The 23,343-nt window shown below is 47.3% G+C and overlaps 41 non-coding genes across 41 annotated transcripts; all 41 read left to right on the top strand.

Moving 5' to 3' along the window:
* Positions 1–363: 363 nt before the first annotated feature.
* On the top strand, positions 364–435 carry TRNAP-AGG (transfer RNA proline (anticodon AGG)). Its single transcript has one exon. It is a non-coding gene; the product is annotated as a tRNA-Pro (tRNA).
* Positions 436–820: 385 nt separating this feature from the next.
* TRNAV-AAC (transfer RNA valine (anticodon AAC)) lies at positions 821–893 on the top strand. Its single transcript has one exon. It is a non-coding gene; the product is annotated as a tRNA-Val (tRNA).
* A 295-nt stretch (positions 894–1,188) lies between these two features.
* On the top strand, positions 1,189–1,300 carry TRNAL-CAA (transfer RNA leucine (anticodon CAA)). The gene is made up of 2 exons: positions 1,189–1,226; positions 1,255–1,300. It is a non-coding gene; the product is annotated as a tRNA-Leu (tRNA).
* Positions 1,301–2,240: 940 nt separating this feature from the next.
* TRNAP-CGG (transfer RNA proline (anticodon CGG)) lies at positions 2,241–2,312 on the top strand. Its single transcript has one exon. It is a non-coding gene; the product is annotated as a tRNA-Pro (tRNA).
* A 384-nt stretch (positions 2,313–2,696) lies between these two features.
* TRNAV-UAC (transfer RNA valine (anticodon UAC)) lies at positions 2,697–2,769 on the top strand. Its single transcript has one exon. It is a non-coding gene; the product is annotated as a tRNA-Val (tRNA).
* Positions 2,770–3,203: 434 nt separating this feature from the next.
* Positions 3,204–3,275, top strand: TRNAP-AGG (transfer RNA proline (anticodon AGG)). The gene has a single exon. It is a non-coding gene; the product is annotated as a tRNA-Pro (tRNA).
* A 385-nt stretch (positions 3,276–3,660) lies between these two features.
* TRNAV-AAC (transfer RNA valine (anticodon AAC)) lies at positions 3,661–3,733 on the top strand. Its single transcript has one exon. It is a non-coding gene; the product is annotated as a tRNA-Val (tRNA).
* A 295-nt stretch (positions 3,734–4,028) lies between these two features.
* Positions 4,029–4,140, top strand: TRNAL-CAA (transfer RNA leucine (anticodon CAA)). The gene is made up of 2 exons: positions 4,029–4,066; positions 4,095–4,140. It is a non-coding gene; the product is annotated as a tRNA-Leu (tRNA).
* Positions 4,141–5,080: 940 nt separating this feature from the next.
* TRNAP-CGG (transfer RNA proline (anticodon CGG)) lies at positions 5,081–5,152 on the top strand. The gene has a single exon. It is a non-coding gene; the product is annotated as a tRNA-Pro (tRNA).
* Positions 5,153–5,536: 384 nt separating this feature from the next.
* TRNAV-UAC (transfer RNA valine (anticodon UAC)) lies at positions 5,537–5,609 on the top strand. The gene has a single exon. It is a non-coding gene; the product is annotated as a tRNA-Val (tRNA).
* Positions 5,610–6,043: 434 nt separating this feature from the next.
* On the top strand, positions 6,044–6,115 carry TRNAP-AGG (transfer RNA proline (anticodon AGG)). The gene has a single exon. It is a non-coding gene; the product is annotated as a tRNA-Pro (tRNA).
* Positions 6,116–6,500: 385 nt separating this feature from the next.
* TRNAV-AAC (transfer RNA valine (anticodon AAC)) lies at positions 6,501–6,573 on the top strand. The gene has a single exon. It is a non-coding gene; the product is annotated as a tRNA-Val (tRNA).
* A 295-nt stretch (positions 6,574–6,868) lies between these two features.
* TRNAL-CAA (transfer RNA leucine (anticodon CAA)) lies at positions 6,869–6,980 on the top strand. Its single transcript has 2 exons — positions 6,869–6,906; positions 6,935–6,980. It is a non-coding gene; the product is annotated as a tRNA-Leu (tRNA).
* Positions 6,981–7,910: 930 nt separating this feature from the next.
* TRNAP-CGG (transfer RNA proline (anticodon CGG)) lies at positions 7,911–7,982 on the top strand. The gene has a single exon. It is a non-coding gene; the product is annotated as a tRNA-Pro (tRNA).
* Positions 7,983–8,366: 384 nt separating this feature from the next.
* Positions 8,367–8,439, top strand: TRNAV-UAC (transfer RNA valine (anticodon UAC)). The gene has a single exon. It is a non-coding gene; the product is annotated as a tRNA-Val (tRNA).
* Positions 8,440–8,873: 434 nt separating this feature from the next.
* Positions 8,874–8,945, top strand: TRNAP-AGG (transfer RNA proline (anticodon AGG)). The gene has a single exon. It is a non-coding gene; the product is annotated as a tRNA-Pro (tRNA).
* Positions 8,946–9,330: 385 nt separating this feature from the next.
* Positions 9,331–9,403, top strand: TRNAV-AAC (transfer RNA valine (anticodon AAC)). The gene has a single exon. It is a non-coding gene; the product is annotated as a tRNA-Val (tRNA).
* Positions 9,404–9,698: 295 nt separating this feature from the next.
* On the top strand, positions 9,699–9,810 carry TRNAL-CAA (transfer RNA leucine (anticodon CAA)). The gene is made up of 2 exons: positions 9,699–9,736; positions 9,765–9,810. It is a non-coding gene; the product is annotated as a tRNA-Leu (tRNA).
* Positions 9,811–10,750: 940 nt separating this feature from the next.
* On the top strand, positions 10,751–10,822 carry TRNAP-CGG (transfer RNA proline (anticodon CGG)). The gene has a single exon. It is a non-coding gene; the product is annotated as a tRNA-Pro (tRNA).
* Positions 10,823–11,206: 384 nt separating this feature from the next.
* On the top strand, positions 11,207–11,279 carry TRNAV-UAC (transfer RNA valine (anticodon UAC)). Its single transcript has one exon. It is a non-coding gene; the product is annotated as a tRNA-Val (tRNA).
* A 434-nt stretch (positions 11,280–11,713) lies between these two features.
* On the top strand, positions 11,714–11,785 carry TRNAP-AGG (transfer RNA proline (anticodon AGG)). Its single transcript has one exon. It is a non-coding gene; the product is annotated as a tRNA-Pro (tRNA).
* Positions 11,786–12,170: 385 nt separating this feature from the next.
* TRNAV-AAC (transfer RNA valine (anticodon AAC)) lies at positions 12,171–12,243 on the top strand. Its single transcript has one exon. It is a non-coding gene; the product is annotated as a tRNA-Val (tRNA).
* A 295-nt stretch (positions 12,244–12,538) lies between these two features.
* On the top strand, positions 12,539–12,650 carry TRNAL-CAA (transfer RNA leucine (anticodon CAA)). Its single transcript has 2 exons — positions 12,539–12,576; positions 12,605–12,650. It is a non-coding gene; the product is annotated as a tRNA-Leu (tRNA).
* A 940-nt stretch (positions 12,651–13,590) lies between these two features.
* Positions 13,591–13,662, top strand: TRNAP-CGG (transfer RNA proline (anticodon CGG)). Its single transcript has one exon. It is a non-coding gene; the product is annotated as a tRNA-Pro (tRNA).
* Positions 13,663–14,046: 384 nt separating this feature from the next.
* On the top strand, positions 14,047–14,119 carry TRNAV-UAC (transfer RNA valine (anticodon UAC)). Its single transcript has one exon. It is a non-coding gene; the product is annotated as a tRNA-Val (tRNA).
* A 434-nt stretch (positions 14,120–14,553) lies between these two features.
* Positions 14,554–14,625, top strand: TRNAP-AGG (transfer RNA proline (anticodon AGG)). The gene has a single exon. It is a non-coding gene; the product is annotated as a tRNA-Pro (tRNA).
* A 385-nt stretch (positions 14,626–15,010) lies between these two features.
* On the top strand, positions 15,011–15,083 carry TRNAV-AAC (transfer RNA valine (anticodon AAC)). The gene has a single exon. It is a non-coding gene; the product is annotated as a tRNA-Val (tRNA).
* A 295-nt stretch (positions 15,084–15,378) lies between these two features.
* Positions 15,379–15,490, top strand: TRNAL-CAA (transfer RNA leucine (anticodon CAA)). Its single transcript has 2 exons — positions 15,379–15,416; positions 15,445–15,490. It is a non-coding gene; the product is annotated as a tRNA-Leu (tRNA).
* Positions 15,491–16,420: 930 nt separating this feature from the next.
* Positions 16,421–16,492, top strand: TRNAP-CGG (transfer RNA proline (anticodon CGG)). Its single transcript has one exon. It is a non-coding gene; the product is annotated as a tRNA-Pro (tRNA).
* Positions 16,493–16,876: 384 nt separating this feature from the next.
* On the top strand, positions 16,877–16,949 carry TRNAV-UAC (transfer RNA valine (anticodon UAC)). Its single transcript has one exon. It is a non-coding gene; the product is annotated as a tRNA-Val (tRNA).
* Positions 16,950–17,383: 434 nt separating this feature from the next.
* On the top strand, positions 17,384–17,455 carry TRNAP-AGG (transfer RNA proline (anticodon AGG)). Its single transcript has one exon. It is a non-coding gene; the product is annotated as a tRNA-Pro (tRNA).
* A 385-nt stretch (positions 17,456–17,840) lies between these two features.
* TRNAV-AAC (transfer RNA valine (anticodon AAC)) lies at positions 17,841–17,913 on the top strand. The gene has a single exon. It is a non-coding gene; the product is annotated as a tRNA-Val (tRNA).
* A 295-nt stretch (positions 17,914–18,208) lies between these two features.
* TRNAL-CAA (transfer RNA leucine (anticodon CAA)) lies at positions 18,209–18,320 on the top strand. Its single transcript has 2 exons — positions 18,209–18,246; positions 18,275–18,320. It is a non-coding gene; the product is annotated as a tRNA-Leu (tRNA).
* Positions 18,321–19,261: 941 nt separating this feature from the next.
* Positions 19,262–19,333, top strand: TRNAP-CGG (transfer RNA proline (anticodon CGG)). The gene has a single exon. It is a non-coding gene; the product is annotated as a tRNA-Pro (tRNA).
* Positions 19,334–19,717: 384 nt separating this feature from the next.
* TRNAV-UAC (transfer RNA valine (anticodon UAC)) lies at positions 19,718–19,790 on the top strand. Its single transcript has one exon. It is a non-coding gene; the product is annotated as a tRNA-Val (tRNA).
* A 434-nt stretch (positions 19,791–20,224) lies between these two features.
* Positions 20,225–20,296, top strand: TRNAP-AGG (transfer RNA proline (anticodon AGG)). Its single transcript has one exon. It is a non-coding gene; the product is annotated as a tRNA-Pro (tRNA).
* A 385-nt stretch (positions 20,297–20,681) lies between these two features.
* Positions 20,682–20,754, top strand: TRNAV-AAC (transfer RNA valine (anticodon AAC)). The gene has a single exon. It is a non-coding gene; the product is annotated as a tRNA-Val (tRNA).
* A 295-nt stretch (positions 20,755–21,049) lies between these two features.
* On the top strand, positions 21,050–21,161 carry TRNAL-CAA (transfer RNA leucine (anticodon CAA)). The gene is made up of 2 exons: positions 21,050–21,087; positions 21,116–21,161. It is a non-coding gene; the product is annotated as a tRNA-Leu (tRNA).
* A 940-nt stretch (positions 21,162–22,101) lies between these two features.
* TRNAP-CGG (transfer RNA proline (anticodon CGG)) lies at positions 22,102–22,173 on the top strand. The gene has a single exon. It is a non-coding gene; the product is annotated as a tRNA-Pro (tRNA).
* Positions 22,174–22,557: 384 nt separating this feature from the next.
* On the top strand, positions 22,558–22,630 carry TRNAV-UAC (transfer RNA valine (anticodon UAC)). Its single transcript has one exon. It is a non-coding gene; the product is annotated as a tRNA-Val (tRNA).
* Positions 22,631–23,064: 434 nt separating this feature from the next.
* Positions 23,065–23,136, top strand: TRNAP-AGG (transfer RNA proline (anticodon AGG)). The gene has a single exon. It is a non-coding gene; the product is annotated as a tRNA-Pro (tRNA).
* Positions 23,137–23,343: the final 207 nt, after the last annotated feature.

Here is a 23,343-nt window from a genome sequence, read left to right as displayed (position 1 = left end):
GTCTATCCCTCACCAACCTGACGTAGTGTGCTCCAGGGATCTCAGTGACAGCTCGAAAAGAGAAGTGACGATAGCTTGCACCATTCGCTTGCTCGCCCTTTGCTCTGAAGGGTGGGCCTACTTCATGAAAGCAAGGAATGAGAGCAGAAATGCTTTTCTTGTCCTCACCGCAAGCAGACACTTAGAGAAAACAAACTGTCTGAAGGACAGAGGCTTTTTAATTTCTTGTTTGATGACGGCCATGGAAAAGACAGCAATCATATTGCAGAAGAGAGCAACATGTGCAGTTGCTTGCTTTGGGTGAAGCATTCACCGACTAGCTGCCACTAACCCCTGGAGCCATGTCAGAGGTGACTCTTGCGTGGCTCGTTGGTCTAGGGGTATGATTCTCGCTTAGGGTGCGAGAGGTCCCGGGTTCAAATCCCGGACGAGCCCTTTTTAGAGCTAAACATACAAATCGTACTAAAAATGCACTATGCCTGACTATTTCTAGTAATACTCGGTGCATTGTTGCGCAACATATTCCTAACCTCAGAAGAAAAATGGATCACCGTGCTTTTTCTGCCTACCTGCTTAGTCTCAGTGTGTCCCAGGTGATGCTTTCCCAAGCTGTACTCGCAGACATTTAGGCATCAGATATTTGTCTGTCGATGCCTGCACAAGTACATTTTGAATACGTCTAATTGCAAGCATGTTGGATGATATCTCTGAGGTTTTCACACTTGTTCTGCACATTCTGAGCCGCTGCTGATACAGCAGAATAGAAGTAGGGTGAAGCCTTGAGAGGAACTTTGCTTTAACAGTAGCAAGCAGCAAGGTTGTTTCTGTAGTGTAGTGGTCATCACGTTCGCCTAACACGCGAAAGGTCCCCGGTTCGAGACCGGGCAGAAACACTGAGCGTTGGCTGCTTTTATGTGCACACTCTAAAACCTTATTATCTGAATGCAAGTTTAAGAAGAGGTGGTCTTTGAACACAGTGAGCCGTGGGAAACTTTCTTTACCTTTGCAAGACGAAACAAAGTTATCTGCATCCGTCATCTGGGGGTCGTTCTTGTGCCTATTTTTATTTTATTTAAGCTATGTTGTATTGTTGGGGCCTTTACACCTGTGACATTGCTGTGAAGGTTGTAAGTGGAAACATTGGCAGGTGCAGATAGAAGAGTTAGACCTAAGCCCCCCTCATGAGCCGTCAGGATGGCCGAGTGGTCTAAGGTGCCAGACTCAAGAGAGCTTGATCTTCAGTGTAGCTGAGCCTTCTGGTCTCCTCATGGAGGCGTGGGTTCAAATCCCAATTCTGACAGGTCCCTTTTACACCCGTGAATCTTCCTGTTTTTTGCAGTGCGTTCCCGGCAAACACCACAATCTTTGCAGGAACCTGTAGCATGTGAAGAGAAATCCACCAACAATCAGGCTGGGCCCTCAATCACAATTCCATGGATTTCTGGAAATGACACCTCAGGCACACCTTCCATTAAATTTGCACTCCATCACAGTAACTGCCATGCTGGGTTTCTAACTAAGCAGTTGATCCCATCATTTGTTGTGAGACTCTCCTGCCACCTTTTGGGCAGAGAAGGCACTGTCCCTGCAAAAACACAGGCAGACATGTTCAACAGGGCTTCCTGGTTATGTGGGAGGAGCAGAATGCCATTGGTCCCCCCTTGCAAATTCTAATTTACATAAGGAAGACAGAGAGGTAGCTGGGAGTAGGCACTGCACACGGGCATTGCACTCTCTCTTATGATTTGCAGCCAATTCTAGATTGAGGCAGGAGGAAAGGAGGTGACTCGCCCAACAATGGCTATACTGAGAAGTCAGCCACTCTGGGTCTCCCAGGTGAGTGTTTCAGGCCTGTGAGCCACTCATATAAATCTCGCCTGAGCGAGCCTGAGCGAGCGCTGAGCGAGCGCGTTTGAATCCAAATATCAAACCCCTCTTTCTCAGGCGCAGGAAATGGTGGGCCCTTCATTGCTTCTGGTGTGGAAGTCTATGGGGCAAGGGTCCAGGACTTGCAGAGGAGAACAATTGCCAGAAAGTGCTTGCTGTTCTCATCTGTGCCTTTTTTCTGCTCACTGGCTGATAGGAGATTGGCTGCCCCCTTTCTTGCTAGAGTGAAAAAACAACAACTTGAGAGAAAACATGACGTTTTGAGGCTCACTTAGAGGGAGACTAGCCAAATAGCCCTGCTTTTTTTCTGAAAGACGCTTCAGAAATTGTTCAAAATGTCTCCTGGCCACTCAGGCTTGTTGGTCTAGGGGTATGATTCTCGCTTCGGGTGCGAGAGGTCCCGGGTTCAAATCCCGGACGAGCCCATGCTGTGGACATTTTCAGGATGCTTGTAATATAGGAGCATTTCTTCTTTTCAATGCTATAAGACGCTGTGTATGTCGAGAAAGTTCCTTACCCTGCACGCTATTTTCCACTTGTGGCGGGATAAAGGAGTGCAGGACTTCTTTGCAACTGCTTTTCTGGGCCAGACCAGCATGGTAGGAACATTACATGCATAGTGTTTTTCTAGTGTAATTTCAGGATATGGTTTCAAAATCGCCTCTTGGAATAAAAGTGGTCCTCATTCCTGTCTTCCAAAGAAATAGAGACCGGGTAAGGAGAGCCCAACTTTGAGCTTCAAGGACATTGGCCCTTAGTCTGTGCATTCCAGCCCAATACATGCCAACAAGATTCCTGAGTTAGTGTCTGTTTCTGTAGTGTAGTGGTTATCACGTTCGCCTTACACGCGAAAGGTCCCTGGTTCGAGACCGGGCAGAAACAGCGTTTTGCTGTTTTTAACAGTGTTTGCCTTTACTGGCTGACTTTATAGGAAAGCTGAGATAATAGAGGCTGTCTATCCCTCACCAACCTGACGTAGTGTGCTCCAGGGATCTCAGTGACAGCTCGAAAAGAGAAGTGACGATAGCTTGCGCCATTCGCTTGCTCGCCCTTTGCTCTGAAGGGTGGGCCTACTTCATGAAAGCAAGGAATGAGAGCAGAAATGCTTTTCTTGTCCTCACCGCAAGCAGACACTTAGAGAAAACAAACTGTCTGAAGGACAGAGGCTTTTTAATTTCTTGTTTGATGACGGCCATGGAAAAGACAGCAATCATATTGCAGAAGAGAGCAACATGTGCAGTTGCTTGCTTTGGGTGAAGCATTCACCGACTAGCTGCCACTAACCCCTGGAGCCATGTCAGAGGTGACTCTTGCGTGGCTCGTTGGTCTAGGGGTATGATTCTCGCTTAGGGTGCGAGAGGTCCTGGGTTCAAATCCCGGACGAGCCCTTTTTAGAGCTAAACATACAAATTGTACTAAAAATGCACTATGCCTGACTATTTCTAGTAATACTCGGTGCATTGTTGCGCAACATATTCCTAACCTCAGAAGAAAAATGGATCACCGTGCTTTTTCTGCCTACCTGCTTAGTCTCAGTGTGTCCCAGGTGATGCTTTCCCAAGCTGTACTCGCAGACATTTAGGCATCAGATATTTGTCTGTCGATGCCTGCACAAGTAAATTTTGAATACGTCTAATTGCAAGCATGTTGGATGATATCTCTGAGGTTTTCACACTTGTTCTGCACATTCTGAGCCGCTGCTGATACAGCAGAATAGAAGTAGGGTGAAGCCTTGAGAGGAACTTTGCTTTAACAGTAGCAAGCAGCAAGGTCGTTTCTGTAGTGTAGTGGTCATCACGTTCGCCTAACACGCGAAAGGTCCCCGGTTCGAGACCGGGCAGAAACACTGAGCGTTGGCTGCTTTTATGTGCACACTCTAAAACCTTATTATCTGAATGCAAGTTTAAGAAGAGGTGGTCTTTGAAAACAGTGAGCCGTGGGAAACTTTCTTTACCTTTGCAAGACGAAACAAAGTTATCTGCATCCGTCATCTGGGGGTCGTTCTTGTGCCTATTTTTATTTTGTTTAAGCTATGTTGTATTGTTGGGGCCTTTACACCTGTGACATTGCTGTGAAGGTTGTAAGTGGAAACATTGGCAGGTGCAGATAGAAGAGTTAGACCTAAGCCCCCCTCATGAGCCGTCAGGATGGCCGAGTGGTCTAAGGTGCCAGACTCAAGAGAGCTTGATCTTCAGTGTAGCTGAGCCTTCTGGTCTCCTCATGGAGGCGTGGGTTCAAATCCCAATTCTGACAGGTCCCTTTTACACCCGTGAATCTTCCTGTTTTTTGCAGTGCGTTCCCGGCAAACACCACAATCTTTGCAGGAACCTGTAGCATGTGAAGAGAAATCCACCAACAATCAGGCTGGGCCCTCAATCACAATTCCATGGATTTCTGGAAATGACACCTCAGGCACACCTTCCATTAAATTTGCACTCCATCACAGTAACTGCCATGCTGGGTTTCTAACTAAGCAGTTGATCCCATCATTTGTTGTGAGGCTCTCCTGCCACCTTTTGGGCAGAGAAGGCACTGTCCCTGCAAAAACACAGGCAGACATGTTCAACAGGGCTTCCTGGTTATGTGGGAGGAGCAGAATGCCATTGGTCCCCCCTTGCAAATTCTAATTTACATAAGGAAGACAGAGAGGTAGCTGGGAGTAGGCACTGCACACGGGCATTGCACTCTCTCTTATGATTTGCAGCCAATTCTAGATTGAGGCAGGAGGAAAGGAGGTGACTCGCCCAACAATGGCTATACTGAGAAGTCAGCCACTCTGGGTCTCCCAGGTGAGTGTTTCAGGCCTGTGAGCCACTCATATAAATCTCGCCTGATCGAGCCTGATCGAGCGCTGTGCGAGCGCGTTTGAATCCAAATATCAAACCCCTCTTTCTCAGGCGCAGGAAATGGTGGGCCCTTCATTGCTTCTGGTGTGGAAGTCTATGGGGCAAGGGTCCAGGACTTGCAGAGGAGAACAATTGCCAGAAAGTGCTTGCTGTTCTCATCTGTGCCTTTTTTCTGCTCACTGGCTGATAGGAGATTGGCTGCCCCCTTTCTTGCTAGAGTGAAAAAACAACAACTTGAGAGAAAACATGACGTTTTGAGGCTCACTTAGAGGGAGACTAGCCAAATAGCCCTGCTTTTTTTCTGAAAGACGCTTCAGAAATTGTTCAAAATGTCTCCTGGCCACTCAGGCTTGTTGGTCTAGGGGTATGATTCTCGCTTCGGGTGCGAGAGGTCCCGGGTTCAAATCCCGGACGAGCCCATGCTGTGGACATTTTCAGGATGCTTGTAATATAGGAGCATTTCTTCTTTTCAATGCTATAAGACGCTGTGTATGTCGAGAAAGTTCCTTACCCTGCACGCTATTTTCCACTTGTGGCGGGATAAAGGAGTGCAGGACTTCTTTGCAACTGCTTTTCTGGGCCAGACCAGCATGGTAGGAACATTACATGCATAGTGTTTTTCTAGTGTAATTTCAGGATATGGTTTCAAAATCGCCTCTTGGAATAAAAGTGGTCCTCATTCCTGTCTTCCAAAGAAATAGAGACCGGGTAAGGAGAGCCCAACTTTGAGCTTCAAGGACATTGGCCCTTAGTCTGTGCATTCCAGCCCAATACATGCCAACAAGATTCCTGAGTTAGTGTCTGTTTCTGTAGTGTAGTGGTTATCACGTTCGCCTTACACGCGAAAGGTCCCTGGTTCGAGACCGGGCAGAAACAGCGTTTTGCTGTTTTTAACAGTGTTTGCCTTTACTGGCTGACTTTATAGGAAAGCTGAGATAATAGAGGCTGTCTATCCCTCACCAACCTGACGTAGTGTGCTCCAGGGATCTCAGTGACAGCTCGAAAAGAGAAGTGACGATAGCTTGCGCCATTCGCTTGCTCGCCCTTTGCTCTGAAGGGTGGGCCTACTTCATGAAAGCAAGGAATGAGAGCAGAAATGCTTTTCTTGTCCTCACCGCAAGCAGACACTTAGAGAAAACAAACTGTCTGAAGGACAGAGGCTTTTTAATTTCTTGTTTGATGACGGCCATGGAAAAGACAGCAATCATATTGCAGAAGAGAGCAACATGTGCAGTTGCTTGCTTTGGGTGAAGCATTCACCGACTAGCTGCCACTAACCCCTGGAGCCATGTCAGAGGTGACTCTTGCGTGGCTCGTTGGTCTAGGGGTATGATTCTCGCTTAGGGTGCGAGAGGTCCCGGGTTCAAATCCCGGACGAGCCCTTTTTAGAGCTAAACATACAAATCGTACTAAAAATGCACTATGCCTGACTATTTCTAGTAATACTCGGTGCATTGTTGCGCAACATATTCCTAACCTCAGAAGAAAAATGGATCACCGTGCTTTTTCTGCCTACCTGCTTAGTCTCAGTGTGTCCCAGGTGATGCTTTCCCAAGCTGTACTCGCAGACATTTAGGCATCAGATATTTGTCTGTCGATGCCTGCACAAGTACATTTTGAATACGTCTAATTGCAAGCATGTTGGATGATATCTCTGAGGTTTTCACACTTGTTCTGCACATTCTGAGCCGCTGCTGATACAGCAGAATAGAAGTAGGGTGAAGCCTTGAGAGGAACTTTGCTTTAACAGTAGCAAGCAGCAAGGTCGTTTCTGTAGTGTAGTGGTCATCACGTTCGCCTAACACGCGAAAGGTCCCCGGTTCGAGACCGGGCAGAAACACTGAGCGTTGGCTGCTTTTATGTGCACACTCTAAAACCTTATTATCTGAATGCAAGTTTAAGAAGAGGTGGTCTTTGAACACAGTGAGCCGTGGGAAACTTTCTTTACCTTTGCAAGACGAAACAAAGTTATCTGCATCCGTCATCTGGGGGTCGTTCTTGTGCCTATTTTTATTTTATTTAAGCTATGTTGTATTGTTGGGGCCTTTACACCTGTGACATTGCTGTGAAGGTTGTAAGTGGAAACATTGGCAGGTGCAGATAGAAGAGTTAGACCTAAGCCCCCCTCATGAGCCGTCAGGATGGCCGAGTGGTCTAAGGTGCCAGACTCAAGAGAGCTTGATCTTCAGTGTAGCTGAGCCTTCTGGTCTCCTCATGGAGGCGTGGGTTCAAATCCCAATTCTGACAGGTCCCTTTTACACCCGTGAATCTTCCTGTTTTTTGCAGTGCGTTCCCGGCAAACACCACAATCTTTGCAGGAACCTGTAGCATGTGAAGAGAAATCCACCAACAATCAGGCTGGGCCCTCAATCACAATTCCATGGATTTCTGGAAATGACACCTCAGGCACACCTTCCATTAAATTTGCACTCCATCACAGTAACTGCCATGCTGGGTTTCTAACTAAGCAGTTGATCCCATCATTTGTTGTGAGGCTCTCCTGCCACCTTTTGGGCAGAGAAGGCACTGTCCCTGCAAAAACACAGGCAGACATGTTCAACAGGGCTTCCTGGTTATGTGGGAGGAGCAGAATGCCATTGGTCCCCCCTTGCAAATTCTAATTTACATAAGGAAGACAGAGAGGTAGCTGGGAGTAGGCACTGCACACGGGCATGGCACTCTCTCTTATGATTTGCAGCCAATTCTAGATTGAGGCAGGAAGAAAGGAGGTGACTCGCCCAACAATGGCTATACTGAGAAGTCAGCCACTCTGGGTCTCCCAGGTGAGTGTTTCAGGCCTGTGAGCCACTCATATAAATCTCGCCTGATCGAGCGCTGAGCGAGCGCGTTTGAATCCAAATATCAAACCCCTCTTTCTCAGGCGCAGGAAATGGTGGGCCCTTCCTTGCTTCTGGTGTGGAAGTCTATGGGGCAAGGGTCCAGGACTTGCAGAGGAGAACAATTGCCAGAAAGTGCTTGCTGTTCTCATCTGTGCCTTTTTTCTGCTCACTGGCTGATAGGAGATTGGCTGCCCCCTTTCTTGCTAGAGTGAAAAAACAACAACTTGAGAGAAAACATGACGTTGTGAGGCTCACTTAGAGGGAGACTAGCCAAATAGCCCTGCTTTTTTTCTGAAAGACGCTTCAGAAATTGTTCAAAATGTCTCCTGGCCACTCAGGCTCGTTGGTCTAGGGGTATGATTCTCGCTTCGGGTGCGAGAGGTCCTGGGTTCAAATCCCGGACGAGCCCATGCTGTGGACATTTTCAGGATGCTTGTAATATAGGAGCATTTCTTCTTTTCAATGCTATAAGACGCTGTGTATGTCGAGAAAGTTCCTTACCCTGCACGCTATTTTCCACTTGTGGCGGGATAAAGGAGTGCAGGACTTCTTTGCAACTGCTTTTCTGGGCCAGACCAGCATGGTAGGAACATTACATGCATAGTGTTTTTCTAGTGTAATTTCAGGATATGGTTTCAAAATCGCCTCTTGGAATAAAAGTGGTCCTCATTCCTGTCTTCCAAAGAAATAGAGACCGGGTAAGGAGAGCCCAACTTTGAGCTTCAAGGACATTGGCCCTTAGTCTGTGCATTCCAGCCCAATACATGCCAACAAGATTCCTGAGTTAGTGTCTGTTTCTGTAGTGTAGTGGTTATCACGTTCGCCTTACACGCGAAAGGTCCCTGGTTCGAGACCGGGCAGAAACAGCGTTTTGCTGTTTTTAACAGTGTTTGCCTTTACTGGCTGACTTTATAGGAAAGCTGAGATAATAGAGGCTGTCTATCCCTCACCAACCTGACGTAGTGTGCTCCAGGGATCTCAGTGACAGCTCGAAAAGAGAAGTGACGATAGCTTGCACCATTCGCTTGCTCGCCCTTTGCTCTGAAGGGTGGGCCTACTTCATGAAAGCAAGGAATGAGAGCAGAAATGCTTTTCTTGTCCTCACCGCAAGCAGACACTTAGAGAAAACAAACTGTCTGAAGGACAGAGGCTTTTTAATTTCTTGTTTGATGACGGCCATGGAAAAGACAGCAATCATATTGCAGAAGAGAGCAACATGTGCAGTTGCTTGCTTTGGGTGAAGCATTCACCGACTAGCTGCCACTAACCCCTGGAGCCATGTCAGAGGTGACTCTTGCGTGGCTCGTTGGTCTAGGGGTATGATTCTCGCTTAGGGTGCGAGAGGTCCCGGGTTCAAATCCCGGACGAGCCCTTTTTAGAGCTAAACATACAAATCGTACTAAAAATGCACTATGCCTGACTATTTCTAGTAATACTCGGTGCATTGTTGCGCAACATATTCCTAACCTCAGAAGAAAAATGGATCACCGTGCTTTTTCTGCCTACCTGCTTAGTCTCAGTGTGTCCCAGGTGATGCTTTCCCAAGCTGTACTCGCAGACATTTAGGCATCAGATATTTGTCTGTCGATGCCTGCACAAGTACATTTTGAATACGTCTAATTGCAAGCATGTTGGATGATATCTCTGAGGTTTTCACACTTGTTCTGCACATTCTGAGCCGCTGCTGATACAGCAGAATAGAAGTAGGGTGAAGCCTTGAGAGGAACTTTGCTTTAACAGTAGCAAGCAGCAAGGTTGTTTCTGTAGTGTAGTGGTCATCACGTTCGCCTAACACGCGAAAGGTCCCCGGTTCGAGACCGGGCAGAAACACTGAGCGTTGGCTGCTTTTATGTGCACACTCTAAAACCTTATTATCTGAATGCAAGTTTAAGAAGAGGTGGTCTTTGAACACAGTGAGCCGTGGGAAACTTTCTTTACCTTTGCAAGACGAAACAAAGTTATCTGCATCCGTCATCTGGGGGTCGTTCTTGTGCCTATTTTTATTTTATTTAAGCTATGTTGTATTGTTGGGGCCTTTACACCTGTGACATTGCTGTGAAGGTTGTAAGTGGAAACATTGGCAGGTGCAGATAGAAGAGTTAGACCTAAGCCCCCCTCATGAGCCGTCAGGATGGCCGAGTGGTCTAAGGTGCCAGACTCAAGAGAGCTTGATCTTCAGTGTAGCTGAGCCTTCTGGTCTCCTCATGGAGGCGTGGGTTCAAATCCCAATTCTGACAGGTCCCTTTTACACCCGTGAATCTTCCTGTTTTTTGCAGTGCGTTCCCGGCAAACACCACAATCTTTGCAGGAACCTGTAGCATGTGAAGAGAAATCCACCAACAATCAGGCTGGGCCCTCAATCACAATTCCATGGATTTCTGGAAATGACACCTCAGGCACACCTTCCATTAAATTTGCACTCCATCACAGTAACTGCCATGCTGGGTTTCTAACTAAGCAGTTGATCCCATCATTTGTTGTGAGGCTCTCCTGCCACCTTTTGGGCAGAGAAGGCACTGTCCCTGCAAAAACACAGGCAGACATGTTCAACAGGGCTTCCTGGTTATGTGGGAGGAGCAGAATGCCATTGGTCCCCCCTTGCAAATTCTAATTTACATAAGGAAGACAGAGAGGTAGCTGGGAGTAGGCACTGCACACGGGCATTGCACTCTCTCTTATGATTTGCAGCCAATTCTAGATTGAGGCAGGAGGAAAGGAGGTGACTCGCCCAACAATGGCTATACTGAGAAGTCAGCCACTCTGGGTCTCCCAGGTGAGTGTTTCAGGCCTGTGAGCCACTCATATAAATCTCGCCTGAGCGAGCCTGAGCGAGCGCTGAGCGAGCGCGTTTGAATCCAAATATCAAACCCCTCTTTCTCAGGCGCAGGAAATGGTGGGCCCTTCATTGCTTCTGGTGTGGAAGTCTATGGGGCAAGGGTCCAGGACTTGCAGAGGAGAACAATTGCCAGAAAGTGCTTGCTGTTCTCATCTGTGCCTTTTTTCTGCTCACTGGCTGATAGGAGATTGGCTGCCCCCTTTCTTGCTAGAGTGAAAAAACAACAACTTGAGAGAAAACATGACGTTTTGAGGCTCACTTAGAGGGAGACTAGCCAAATAGCCCTGCTTTTTTTCTGAAAGACGCTTCAGAAATTGTTCAAAATGTCTCCTGGCCACTCAGGCTTGTTGGTCTAGGGGTATGATTCTCGCTTCGGGTGCGAGAGGTCCCGGGTTCAAATCCCGGACGAGCCCATGCTGTGGACATTTTCAGGATGCTTGTAATATAGGAGCATTTCTTCTTTTCAATGCTATAAGACGCTGTGTATGTCGAGAAAGTTCCTTACCCTGCACGCTATTTTCCACTTGTGGCGGGATAAAGGAGTGCAGGACTTCTTTGCAACTGCTTTTCTGGGCCAGACCAGCATGGTAGGAACATTACATGCATAGTGTTTTTCTAGTGTAATTTCAGGATATGGTTTCAAAATCGCCTCTTGGAATAAAAGTGGTCCTCATTCCTGTCTTCCAAAGAAATAGAGACCGGGTAAGGAGAGCCCAACTTTGAGCTTCAAGGACATTGGCCCTTAGTCTGTGCATTCCAGCCCAATACATGCCAACAAGATTCCTGAGTTAGTGTCTGTTTCTGTAGTGTAGTGGTTATCACGTTCGCCTTACACGCGAAAGGTCCCTGGTTCGAGACCGGGCAGAAACAGCGTTTTGCTGTTTTTAACAGTGTTTGCCTTTACTGGCTGACTTTATAGGAAAGCTGAGATAATAGAGGCTGTCTATCCCTCACCAACCTGACGTAGTGTGCTCCAGGGATCTCAGTGACAGCTCGAAAAGAGAAGTGACGATAGCTTGCGCCATTCGCTTGCTCGCCCTTTGCTCTGAAGGGTGGGCCTACTTCATGAAAGCAAGGAATGAGAGCAGAAATGCTTTTCTTGTCCTCACCGCAAGCAGACACTTAGAGAAAACAAACTGTCTGAAGGACAGAGGCTTTTTAATTTCTTGTTTGATGACGGCCATGGAAAAGACAGCAATCATATTGCAGAAGAGAGCAACATGTGCAGTTGCTTGCTTTGGGTGAAGCATTCACCGACTAGCTGCCACTAACCCCTGGAGCCATGTCAGAGGTGACTCTTGCGTGGCTCGTTGGTCTAGGGGTATGATTCTCGCTTAGGGTGCGAGAGGTCCTGGGTTCAAATCCCGGACGAGCCCTTTTTAGAGCTAAACATACAAATTGTACTAAAAATGCACTATGCCTGACTATTTCTAGTAATACTCGGTGCATTGTTGCGCAACATATTCCTAACCTCAGAAGAAAAATGGATCACCGTGCTTTTTCTGCCTACCTGCTTAGTCTCAGTGTGTCCCAGGTGATGCTTTCCCAAGCTGTACTCGCAGACATTTAGGCATCAGATATTTGTCTGTCGATGCCTGCACAAGTAAATTTTGAATACGTCTAATTGCAAGCATGTTGGATGATATCTCTGAGGTTTTCACACTTGTTCTGCACATTCTGAGCCGCTGCTGATACAGCAGAATAGAAGTAGGGTGAAGCCTTGAGAGGAACTTTGCTTTAACAGTAGCAAGCAGCAAGGTCGTTTCTGTAGTGTAGTGGTCATCACGTTCGCCTAACACGCGAAAGGTCCCCGGTTCGAGACCGGGCAGAAACACTGAGCGTTGGCTGCTTTTATGTGCACACTCTAAAACCTTATTATCTGAATGCAAGTTTAAGAAGAGGTGGTCTTTGAAAACAGTGAGCCGTGGGAAACTTTCTTTACCTTTGCAAGACGAAACAAAGTTATCTGCATCCGTCATCTGGGGGTCGTTCTTGTGCCTATTTTTATTTTGTTTAAGCTATGTTGTATTGTTGGGGCCTTTACACCTGTGACATTGCTGTGAAGGTTGTAAGTGGAAACATTGGCAGGTGCAGATAGAAGAGTTAGACCTAAGCCCCCCTCATGAGCCGTCAGGATGGCCGAGTGGTCTAAGGTGCCAGACTCAAGAGAGCTTGATCTTCAGTGTAGCTGAGCCTTCTGGTCTCCTCATGGAGGCGTGGGTTCAAATCCCAATTCTGACAGGTCCCTTTTACACCCGTGAATCTTCCTGTTTTTTGCAGTGCGTTCCCGGCAAACACCACAATCTTTGCAGGAACCTGTAGCATGTGAAGAGAAATCCACCAACAATCAGGCTGGGCCCTCAATCACAATTCCATGGATTTCTGGAAATGACACCTCAGGCACACCTTCCATTAAATTTGCACTCCATCACAGTAACTGCCATGCTGGGTTTCTAACTAAGCAGTTGATCCCATCATTTGTTGTGAGGCTCTCCTGCCACCTTTTGGGCAGAGAAGGCACTGTCCCTGCAAAAACACAGGCAGACATGTTCAACAGGGCTTCCTGGTTATGTGGGAGGAGCAGAATGCCATTGGTCCCCCCTTGCAAATTCTAATTTACATAAGGAAGACAGAGAGGTAGCTGGGAGTAGGCACTGCACACGGGCATTGCACTCTCTCTTATGATTTGCAGCCAATTCTAGATTGAGGCAGGAGGAAAGGAGGTGACTCGCCCAACAATGGCTATACTGAGAAGTCAGCCACTCTGGGTCTCCCAGGTGAGTGTTTCAGGCCTGTGAGCCACTCATATAAATCTCGCCTGATCGAGCCTGATCGAGCGCTGTGCGAGCGCGTTTGAATCCAAATATCAAACCCCTCTTTCTCAGGCGCAGGAAATGGTGGGCCCTTCATTGCTTCTGGTGTGGAAGTCTATGGGGCAAGGGTCCAGGACTTGCAGAGGAGAACAATTGCCAGAAAGTGCTTGCTGTTCTCATCTGTGCCTTTTTTCTGCTCACTGGCTGATAGGAGATTGGCTGCCCCCTTTCTTGCTAGAGTGAAAAAACAACAACTTGAGAGAAAACATGACGTTTTGAGGCTCACTTAGAGGGAGACTAGCCAAATAGCCCTGCTTTTTTTCTGAAAGACGCTTCAGAAATTGTTCAAAATGTCTCCTGGCCACTCAGGCTTGTTGGTCTAGGGGTATGATTCTCGCTTCGGGTGCGAGAGGTCCCGGGTTCAAATCCCGGACGAGCCCATGCTGTGGACATTTTCAGGATGCTTGTAATATAGGAGCATTTCTTCTTTTCAATGCTATAAGACGCTGTGTATGTCGAGAAAGTTCCTTACCCTGCACGCTATTTTCCACTTGTGGCGGGATAAAGGAGTGCAGGACTTCTTTGCAACTGCTTTTCTGGGCCAGACCAGCATGGTAGGAACATTACATGCATAGTGTTTTTCTAGTGTAATTTCAGGATATGGTTTCAAAATCGCCTCTTGGAATAAAAGTGGTCCTCATTCCTGTCTTCCAAAGAAATAGAGACCGGGTAAGGAGAGCCCAACTTTGAGCTTCAAGGACATTGGCCCTTAGTCTGTGCATTCCAGCCCAATACATGCCAACAAGATTCCTGAGTTAGTGTCTGTTTCTGTAGTGTAGTGGTTATCACGTTCGCCTTACACGCGAAAGGTCCCTGGTTCGAGACCGGGCAGAAACAGCGTTTTGCTGTTTTTAACAGTGTTTGCCTTTACTGGCTGACTTTATAGGAAAGCTGAGATAATAGAGGCTGTCTATCCCTCACCAACCTGACGTAGTGTGCTCCAGGGATCTCAGTGACAGCTCGAAAAGAGAAGTGACGATAGCTTGCGCCATTCGCTTGCTCGCCCTTTGCTCTGAAGGGTGGGCCTACTTCATGAAAGCAAGGAATGAGAGCAGAAATGCTTTTCTTGTCCTCACCGCAAGCAGACACTTAGAGAAAACAAACTGTCTGAAGGACAGAGGCTTTTTAATTTCTTGTTTGATGACGGCCATGGAAAAGACAGCAATCATATTGCAGAAGAGAGCAACATGTGCAGTTGCTTGCTTTGGGTGAAGCATTCACCGACTAGCTGCCACTAACCCCTGGAGCCATGTCAGAGGTGACTCTTGCGTGGCTCGTTGGTCTAGGGGTATGATTCTCGCTTAGGGTGCGAGAGGTCCCGGGTTCAAATCCCGGACGAGCCCTTTTTAGAGCTAAACATACAAATCGTACTAAAAATGCACTATGCCTGACTATTTCTAGTAATACTCGGTGCATTGTTGCGCAACATATTCCTAACCTCAGAAGAAAAATGGATCACCGTGCTTTTTCTGCCTACCTGCTTAGTCTCAGTGTGTCCCAGGTGATGCTTTCCCAAGCTGTACTCGCAGACATTTAGGCATCAGATATTTGTCTGTCGATGCCTGCACAAGTACATTTTGAATACGTCTAATTGCAAGCATGTTGGATGATATCTCTGAGGTTTTCACACTTGTTCTGCACATTCTGAGCCGCTGCTGATACAGCAGAATAGAAGTAGGGTGAAGCCTTGAGAGGAACTTTGCTTTAACAGTAGCAAGCAGCAAGGTCGTTTCTGTAGTGTAGTGGTCATCACGTTCGCCTAACACGCGAAAGGTCCCCGGTTCGAGACCGGGCAGAAACACTGAGCGTTGGCTGCTTTTATGTGCACACTCTAAAACCTTATTATCTGAATGCAAGTTTAAGAAGAGGTGGTCTTTGAACACAGTGAGCCGTGGGAAACTTTCTTTACCTTTGCAAGACGAAACAAAGTTATCTGCATCCGTCATCTGGGGGTCGTTCTTGTGCCTATTTTTATTTTATTTAAGCTATGTTGTATTGTTGGGGCCTTTACACCTGTGACATTGCTGTGAAGGTTGTAAGTGGAAACATTGGCAGGTGCAGATAGAAGAGTTAGACCTAAGCCCCCCTCATGAGCCGTCAGGATGGCCGAGTGGTCTAAGGTGCCAGACTCAAGAGAGCTTGATCTTCAGTGTAGCTGAGCCTTCTGGTCTCCTCATGGAGGCGTGGGTTCAAATCCCAATTCTGACAGGTCCCTTTTACACCCGTGAATCTTCCTGTTTTTTGCAGTGCGTTCCCGGCAAACACCACAATCTTTGCAGGAACCTGTAGCATGTGAAGAGAAATCCACCAACAATCAGGCTGGGCCCTCAATCACAATTCCATGGATTTCTGGAAATGACACCTCAGGCACACCTTCCATTAAATTTGCACTCCATCACAGTAACTGCCATGCTGGGTTTCTAACTAAGCAGTTGATCCCATCATTTGTTGTGAGGCTCTCCTGCCACCTTTTGGGCAGAGAAGGCACTGTCCCTGCAAAAACACAGGCAGACATGTTCAACAGGGCTTCCTGGTTATGTGGGAGGAGCAGAATGCCATTGGTCCCCCCTTGCAAATTCTAATTTACATAAGGAAGACAGAGAGGTAGCTGGGAGTAGGCACTGCACACGGGCATGGCACTCTCTCTTATGATTTGCAGCCAATTCTAGATTGAGGCAGGAAGAAAGGAGGTGACTCGCCCAACAATGGCTATACTGAGAAGTCAGCCACTCTGGGTCTCCCAGGTGAGTGTTTCAGGCCTGTGAGCCACTCATATAAATCTCGCCTGATCGAGCGCTGAGCGAGCGCGTTTGAATCCAAATATCAAACCCCTCTTTCTCAGGCGCAGGAAATGGTGGGCCCTTCCTTGCTTCTGGTGTGGAAGTCTATGGGGCAAGGGTCCAGGACTTGCAGAGGAGAACAATTGCCAGAAAGTGCTTGCTGTTCTCATCTGTGCCTTTTTTCTGCTCACTGGCTGATAGGAGATTGGCTGCCCCCTTTCTTGCTAGAGTGAAAAAACAACAACTTGAGAGAAAACATGACGTTGTGAGGCTCACTTAGAGGGAGACTAGCCAAATAGCCCTGCTTTTTTTCTGAAAGACGCTTCAGAAATTGTTCAAAATGTCTCCTGGCCACTCAGGCTCGTTGGTCTAGGGGTATGATTCTCGCTTCGGGTGCGAGAGGTCCTGGGTTCAAATCCCGGACGAGCCCATGCTGTGGACATTTTCAGGATGCTTGTAATATAGGAGCATTTCTTCTTTTCAATGCTATAAGACGCTGTGTATGTCGAGAAAGTTCCTTACCCTGCACGCTATTTTCCACTTGTGGCGGGATAAAGGAGTGCAGGACTTCTTTGCAACTGCTTTTCTGGGCCAGACCAGCATGGTAGGAACATTACATGCATAGTGTTTTTCTAGTGTAATTTCAGGATATGGTTTCAAAATCGCCTCTTGGAATAAAAGTGGTCCTCATTCCTGTCTTCCAAAGAAATAGAGACCGGGTAAGGAGAGCCCAACTTTGAGCTTCAAGGACATTGGCCCTTAGTCTGTGCATTCCAGCCCAATACATGCCAACAAGATTCCTGAGTTAGTGTCTGTTTCTGTAGTGTAGTGGTTATCACGTTCGCCTTACACGCGAAAGGTCCCTGGTTCGAGACCGGGCAGAAACAGCGTTTTGCTGTTTTTAACAGTGTTTGCCTTTACTGGCTGACTTTATAGGAAAGCTGAGATAATAGAGGCTGTCTATCCCTCACCAACCTGACGTAGTGTGCTCCAGGGATCTCAGTGACAGCTCGAAAAGAGAAGTGACGATAGCTTGCACCATTCGCTTGCTCGCCCTTTGCTCTGAAGGGTGGGCCTACTTCATGAAAGCAAGGAATGAGAGCAGAAATGCTTTTCTTGTCCTCACCGCAAGCAGACACTTAGAGAAAACAAACTGTCTGAAGGACAGAGGCTTTTTAATTTCTTGTTTGATGACGGCCATGGAAAAGACAGCAATCATATTGCAGAAGAGAGCAACATGTGCAGTTGCTTGCTTTGGGTGAAGCATTCACCGACTAGCTGCCACTAACCCCTGGAGCCATGTCAGAGGTGACTCTTGCGTGGCTCGTTGGTCTAGGGGTATGATTCTCGCTTAGGGTGCGAGAGGTCCCGGGTTCAAATCCCGGACGAGCCCTTTTTAGAGCTAAACATACAAATCGTACTAAAAATGCACTATGCCTGACTATTTCTAGTAATACTCGGTGCATTGTTGCGCAACATATTCCTAACCTCAGAAGAAAAATGGATCACCGTGCTTTTTCTGCCTACCTGCTTAGTCTCAGTGTGTCCCAGGTGATGCTTTCCCAAGCTGTACTCGCAGACATTTAGGCATCAGATATTTGTCTGTCGATGCCTGCACAAGTACATTTTGAATACGTCTAATTGCAAGCATGTTGGATGATATCTCTGAGGTTTTCACACTTGTTCTGCACATTCTGAGCCGCTGCTGATACAGCAGAATAGAAGTAGGGTGAAGCCTTGAGAGGAACTTTGCTTTAACAGTAGCAAGCAGCAAGGTTGTTTCTGTAGTGTAGTGGTCATCACGTTCGCCTAACACGCGAAAGGTCCCCGGTTCGAGACCGGGCAGAAACACTGAGCGTTGGCTGCTTTTATGTGCACACTCTAAAACCTTATTATCTGAATGCAAGTTTAAGAAGAGGTGGTCTTTGAACACAGTGAGCCGTGGGAAACTTTCTTTACCTTTGCAAGACGAAACAAAGTTATCTGCATCCGTCATCTGGGGGTCGTTCTTGTGCCTATTTTTATTTTATTTAAGCTATGTTGTATTGTTGGGGCCTTTACACCTGTGACATTGCTGTGAAGGTTGTAAGTGGAAACATTGGCAGGTGCAGATAGAAGAGTTAGACCTAAGCCCCCCTCATGAGCCGTCAGGATGGCCGAGTGGTCTAAGGTGCCAGACTCAAGAGAGCTTGATCTTCAGTGTAGCTGAGCCTTCTGGTCTCCTCATGGAGGCGTGGGTTCAAATCCCAATTCTGACAGGTCCCTTTTACACCCGTGAATCTTCCTGTTTTTTGCAGTGCGTTCCCGGCAAACACCACAATCTTTGCAGGAACCTGTAGCATGTGAAGAGAAATCCACCAACAATCAGGCTGGGCCCTCAATCACAATTCCATGGATTTCTGGAAATGACACCTCAGGCACACCTTCCATTAAATTTGCACTCCATCACAGTAACTGCCATGCTGGGTTTCTAACTAAGCAGTTGATCCCATCATTTGTTGTGAGGCTCTCCTGCCACCTTTTGGGCAGAGAAGGCACTGTCCCTGCAAAAAACACAGGCAGACATGTTCAACAGGGCTTCCTGGTTATGTGGGAGGAGCAGAATGCCATTGGTCCCCCCTTGCAAATTCTAATTTACATAAGGAAGACAGAGAGGTAGCTGGGAGTAGGCACTGCACACGGGCATTGCACTCTCTCTTATGATTTGCAGCCAATTCTAGATTGAGGCAGGAGGAAAGGAGGTGACTCGCCCAACAATGGCTATACTGAGAAGTCAGCCACTCTGGGTCTCCCAGGTGAGTGTTTCAGGCCTGTGAGCCACTCATATAAATCTCGCCTGATCGAGCCTGATCGAGCGCTGAGCGAGCGCGTTTGAATCCAAATATCAAACCCCTCTTTCTCAGGCGCAGGAAATGGTGGGCCCTTCATTGCTTCTGGTGTGGAAGTCTATGGGGCAAGGGTCCAGGACTTGCAGAGGAGAACAATTGCCAGAAAGTGCTTGCTGTTCTCATCTGTGCCTTTTTTCTGCTCACTGGCTGATAGGAGATTGGCTGCCCCCTTTCTTGCTAGAGTGAAAAAACAACAACTTGAGAGAAAACATGACGTTGTGAGGCTCACTTAGAGGGAGACTAGCCAAATAGCCCTGCTTTTTTTCTGAAAGACGCTTCAGAAATTGTTCAAAATGTCTCCTGGCCACTCAGGCTTGTTGGTCTAGGGGTATGATTCTCGCTTCGGGTGCGAGAGGTCCCGGGTTCAAATCCCGGACGAGCCCATGCTGTGGACATTTTCAGGATGCTTGTAATATAGGAGCATTTCTTCTTTTCAATGCTATAAGACGCTGTGTATGTCGAGAAAGTTCCTTACCCTGCACGCTATTTTCCACTTGTGGCGGGATAAAGGAGTGCAGGACTTCTTTGCAACTGCTTTTCTGGGCCAGACCAGCATGGTAGGAACATTACATGCATAGTGTTTTTCTAGTGTAATTTCAGGATATGGTTTCAAAATCGCCTCTTGGAATAAAAGTGGTCCTCATTCCTGTCTTCCAAAGAAATAGAGACCGGGTAAGGAGAGCCCAACTTTGAGCTTCAAGGACATTGGCCCTTAGTCTGTGCATTCCAGCCCAATACATGCCAACAAGATTCCTGAGTTAGTGTCTGTTTCTGTAGTGTAGTGGTTATCACGTTCGCCTTACACGCGAAAGGTCCCTGGTTCGAGACCGGGCAGAAACAGCGTTTTGCTGTTTTTAACAGTGTTTGCCTTTACTGGCTGACTTTATAGGAAAGCTGAGATAATAGAGGCTGTCTATCCCTCACCAACCTGACGTAGTGTGCTCCAGGGATCTCAGTGACAGCTCGAAAAGAGAAGTGACGATAGCTTGCGCCATTCGCTTGCTCGCCCTTTGCTCTGAAGGGTGGGCCTACTTCATGAAAGCAAGGAATGAGAGCAGAAATGCTTTTCTTGTCCTCACCGCAAGCAGACACTTAGAGAAAACAAACTGTCTGAAGGACAGAGGCTTTTTAATTTCTTGTTTGATGACGGCCATGGAAAAGACAGCAATCATATTGCAGAAGAGAGCAACATGTGCAGTTGCTTGCTTTGGGTGAAGCATTCACCGACTAGCTGCCACTAACCCCTGGAGCCATGTCAGAGGTGACTCTTGCGTGGCTCGTTGGTCTAGGGGTATGATTCTCGCTTAGGGTGCGAGAGGTCCCGGGTTCAAATCCCGGACGAGCCCTTTTTAGAGCTAAACATACAAATCGTACTAAAAATGCACTATGCCTGACTATTTCTAGTAATACTCGGTGCATTGTTGCGCAACATATTCCTAACCTCAGAAGAAAAATGGATCACCGTGCTTTTTCTGCCTACCTGCTTAGTCTCAGTGTGTCCCAGGTGATGCTTTCCCAAGCTGTACTCGCAGACATTTAGGCATCAGATATTTGTCTGTCGATGCCTGCACAAGTACATTTTGAATACGTCTAATTGCAAGCATGTTGGATGATATCTCTGAGGTTTTCACACTTGTTCTGCACATTCTGAGCCGCTGCTGATACAGCAGAATAGAAGTAGGGTGAAGCCTTGAGAGGAACTTTGCTTTAACAGTAGCAAGCAGCAAGGTCGTTTCTGTAGTGTAGTGGTCATCACGTTCGCCTAACACGCGAAAGGTCCCCGGTTCGAGACCGGGCAGAAACACTGAGCGTTGGCTGCTTTTATGTGCACACTCTAAAACCTTATTATCTGAATGCAAGTTTAAGAAGAGGTGGTCTTTGAACACAGTGAGCCGTGGGAAACTTTCTTTACCTTTGCAAGACGAAACAAAGTTATCTGCATCCGTCATCTGGGGGTCGTTCTTGTGCCTATTTTTATTTTATTTAAGCTATGTTGTATTGTTGGGGCCTTTACACCTGTGACATTGCTGTGAAGGTTGTAAGTGGAAACATTGGCAGGTGCAGATAGAAGAGTTAGACCTAAGCCCCCCTCATGAGCCGTCAGGATGGCCGAGTGGTCTAAGGTGCCAGACTCAAGAGAGCTTGATCTTCAGTGTAGCTGAGCCTTCTGGTCTCCTCATGGAGGCGTGGGTTCAAATCCCAATTCTGACAGGTCCCTTTTACACCCGTGAATCTTCCTGTTTTTTGCAGTGCGTTCCCGGCAAACACCACAATCTTTGCAGGAACCTGTAGCATGTGAAGAGAAATCCACCAACAATCAGGCTGGGCCCTCAATCACAATTCCATGGATTTCTGGAAATGACACCTCAGGCACACCTTCCATTAAATTTGCACTCCATCACAGTAACTGCCATGCTGGGTTTCTAACTAAGCAGTTGATCCCATCATTTGTTGTGAGGCTCTCCTGCCACCTTTTGGGCAGAGAAGGCACTGTCCCTGCAAAAACACAGGCAGACATGTTCAACAGGGCTTCCTGGTTATGTGGGAGGAGCAGAATGCCATTGGTCCCCCCTTGCAAATTCTAATTTACATAAGGAAGACAGAGAGGTAGCTGGGAGTAGGCACTGCACACGGGCATTGCACTCTCTCTTATGATTTGCAGCCAATTCTAGATTGAGGCAGGAGGAAAGGAGGTGACTCGCCCAACAATGGCTATACTGAGAAGTCAGCCACTCTGGGTCTCCCAGGTGAGTGTTTCAGGCCTGTGAGCCACTCATATAAATCTCGCCTGATCGAGCCTGATCGAGCGCTGAGCGAGCGCGTTTGAATCCAAATATCAAACCCCTCTTTCTCAGGCGCAGGAAATGGTGGGCCCTTCATTGCTTCTGGTGTGGAAGTCTATGGGGCAAGGGTCCAGGACTTGCAGAGGAGAACAATTGCCAGAAAGTGCTTGCTGTTCTCATCTGTGCCTTTTTTCTGCTCACTGGCTGATAGGAGATTGGCTGCCCCCTTTCTTGCTAGAGTGAAAAAACAACAACTTGAGAGAAAACATGACGTTGTGAGGCTCACTTAGAGGGAGACTAGCCAAATAGCCCTGCTTTTTTTCTGAAAGACGCTTCAGAAATTGTTCAAAATGTCTCCTGGCCACTCAGGCTCGTTGGTCTAGGGGTATGATTCTCGCTTCGGGTGCGAGAGGTCCTGGGTTCAAATCCCGGACGAGCCCATGCTGTGGACATTTTCAGGATGCTTGTAATATAGGAGCATTTCTTCTTTTCAATGCTATAAGACGCTGTGTATGTCGAGAAAGTTCCTTACCCTGCACGCTATTTTCCACTTGTGGCGGGATAAAGGAGTGCAGGACTTCTTTGCAACTGCTTTTCTGGGCCAGACCAGCATGGTAGGAACATTACATGCATAGTGTTTTTCTAGTGTAATTTCAGGATATGGTTTCAAAATCGCCTCTTGGAATAAAAGTGGTCCTCATTCCTGTCTTCCAAAGAAATAGAGACCGGGTAAGGAGAGCCCAACTTTGAGCTTCAAGGACATTGGCCCTTAGTCTGTGCATTCCAGCCCAATACATGCCAACAAGATTCCTGAGTTAGTGTCTGTTTCTGTAGTGTAGTGGTTATCACGTTCGCCTTACACGCGAAAGGTCCCTGGTTCGAGACCGGGCAGAAACAGCGTTTTGCTGTTTTTAACAGTGTTTGCCTTTACTGGCTGACTTTATAGGAAAGCTGAGATAATAGAGGCTGTCTATCCCTCACCAACCTGACGTAGTGTGCTCCAGGGATCTCAGTGACAGCTCGAAAAGAGAAGTGACGATAGCTTGCACCATTCGCTTGCTCGCCCTTTGCTCTGAAGGGTGGGCCTACTTCATGAAAGCAAGGAATGAGAGCAGAAATGCTTTTCTTGTCCTCACCGCAAGCAGACACTTAGAGAAAACAAACTGTCTGAAGGACAGAGGCTTTTTAATTTCTTGTTTGATGACGGCCATGGAAAAGACAGCAATCATATTGCAGAAGAGAGCAACATGTGCAGTTGCTTGCTTTGGGTGAAGCATTCACCGACTAGCTGCCACTAACCCCTGGAGCCATGTCAGAGGTGACTCTTGCGTGGCTCGTTGGTCTAGGGGTATGATTCTCGCTTAGGGTGCGAGAGGTCCCGGGTTCAAATCCCGGACGAGCCCTTTTTAGAGCTAAACATACAAATCGTACTAAAAATGCACTATGCCTGACTATTTCTAGTAATACTCGGTGCATTGTTGCGCAACATATTCCTAACCTCAGAAGAAAAATGGATCACCGTGCTTTTTCTGCCTACCTGCTTAGTCTCAGTGTGTCCCAGGTGATGCTTTCCCAAGCTGTACTCGCAGACATTTAGGCATCAGATATTT

This window comes from Lissotriton helveticus, chromosome 10 (genome assembly GCF_964261635.1).
Source record: "Lissotriton helveticus chromosome 10, aLisHel1.1, whole genome shotgun sequence".
Taxonomy (NCBI): Eukaryota; Metazoa; Chordata; class Amphibia; order Caudata; family Salamandridae; genus Lissotriton; species Lissotriton helveticus.
The sequence above is the reverse complement of the archived record's forward strand: the minus strand, read 5'-3'. Positions and strand labels throughout refer to the sequence as shown.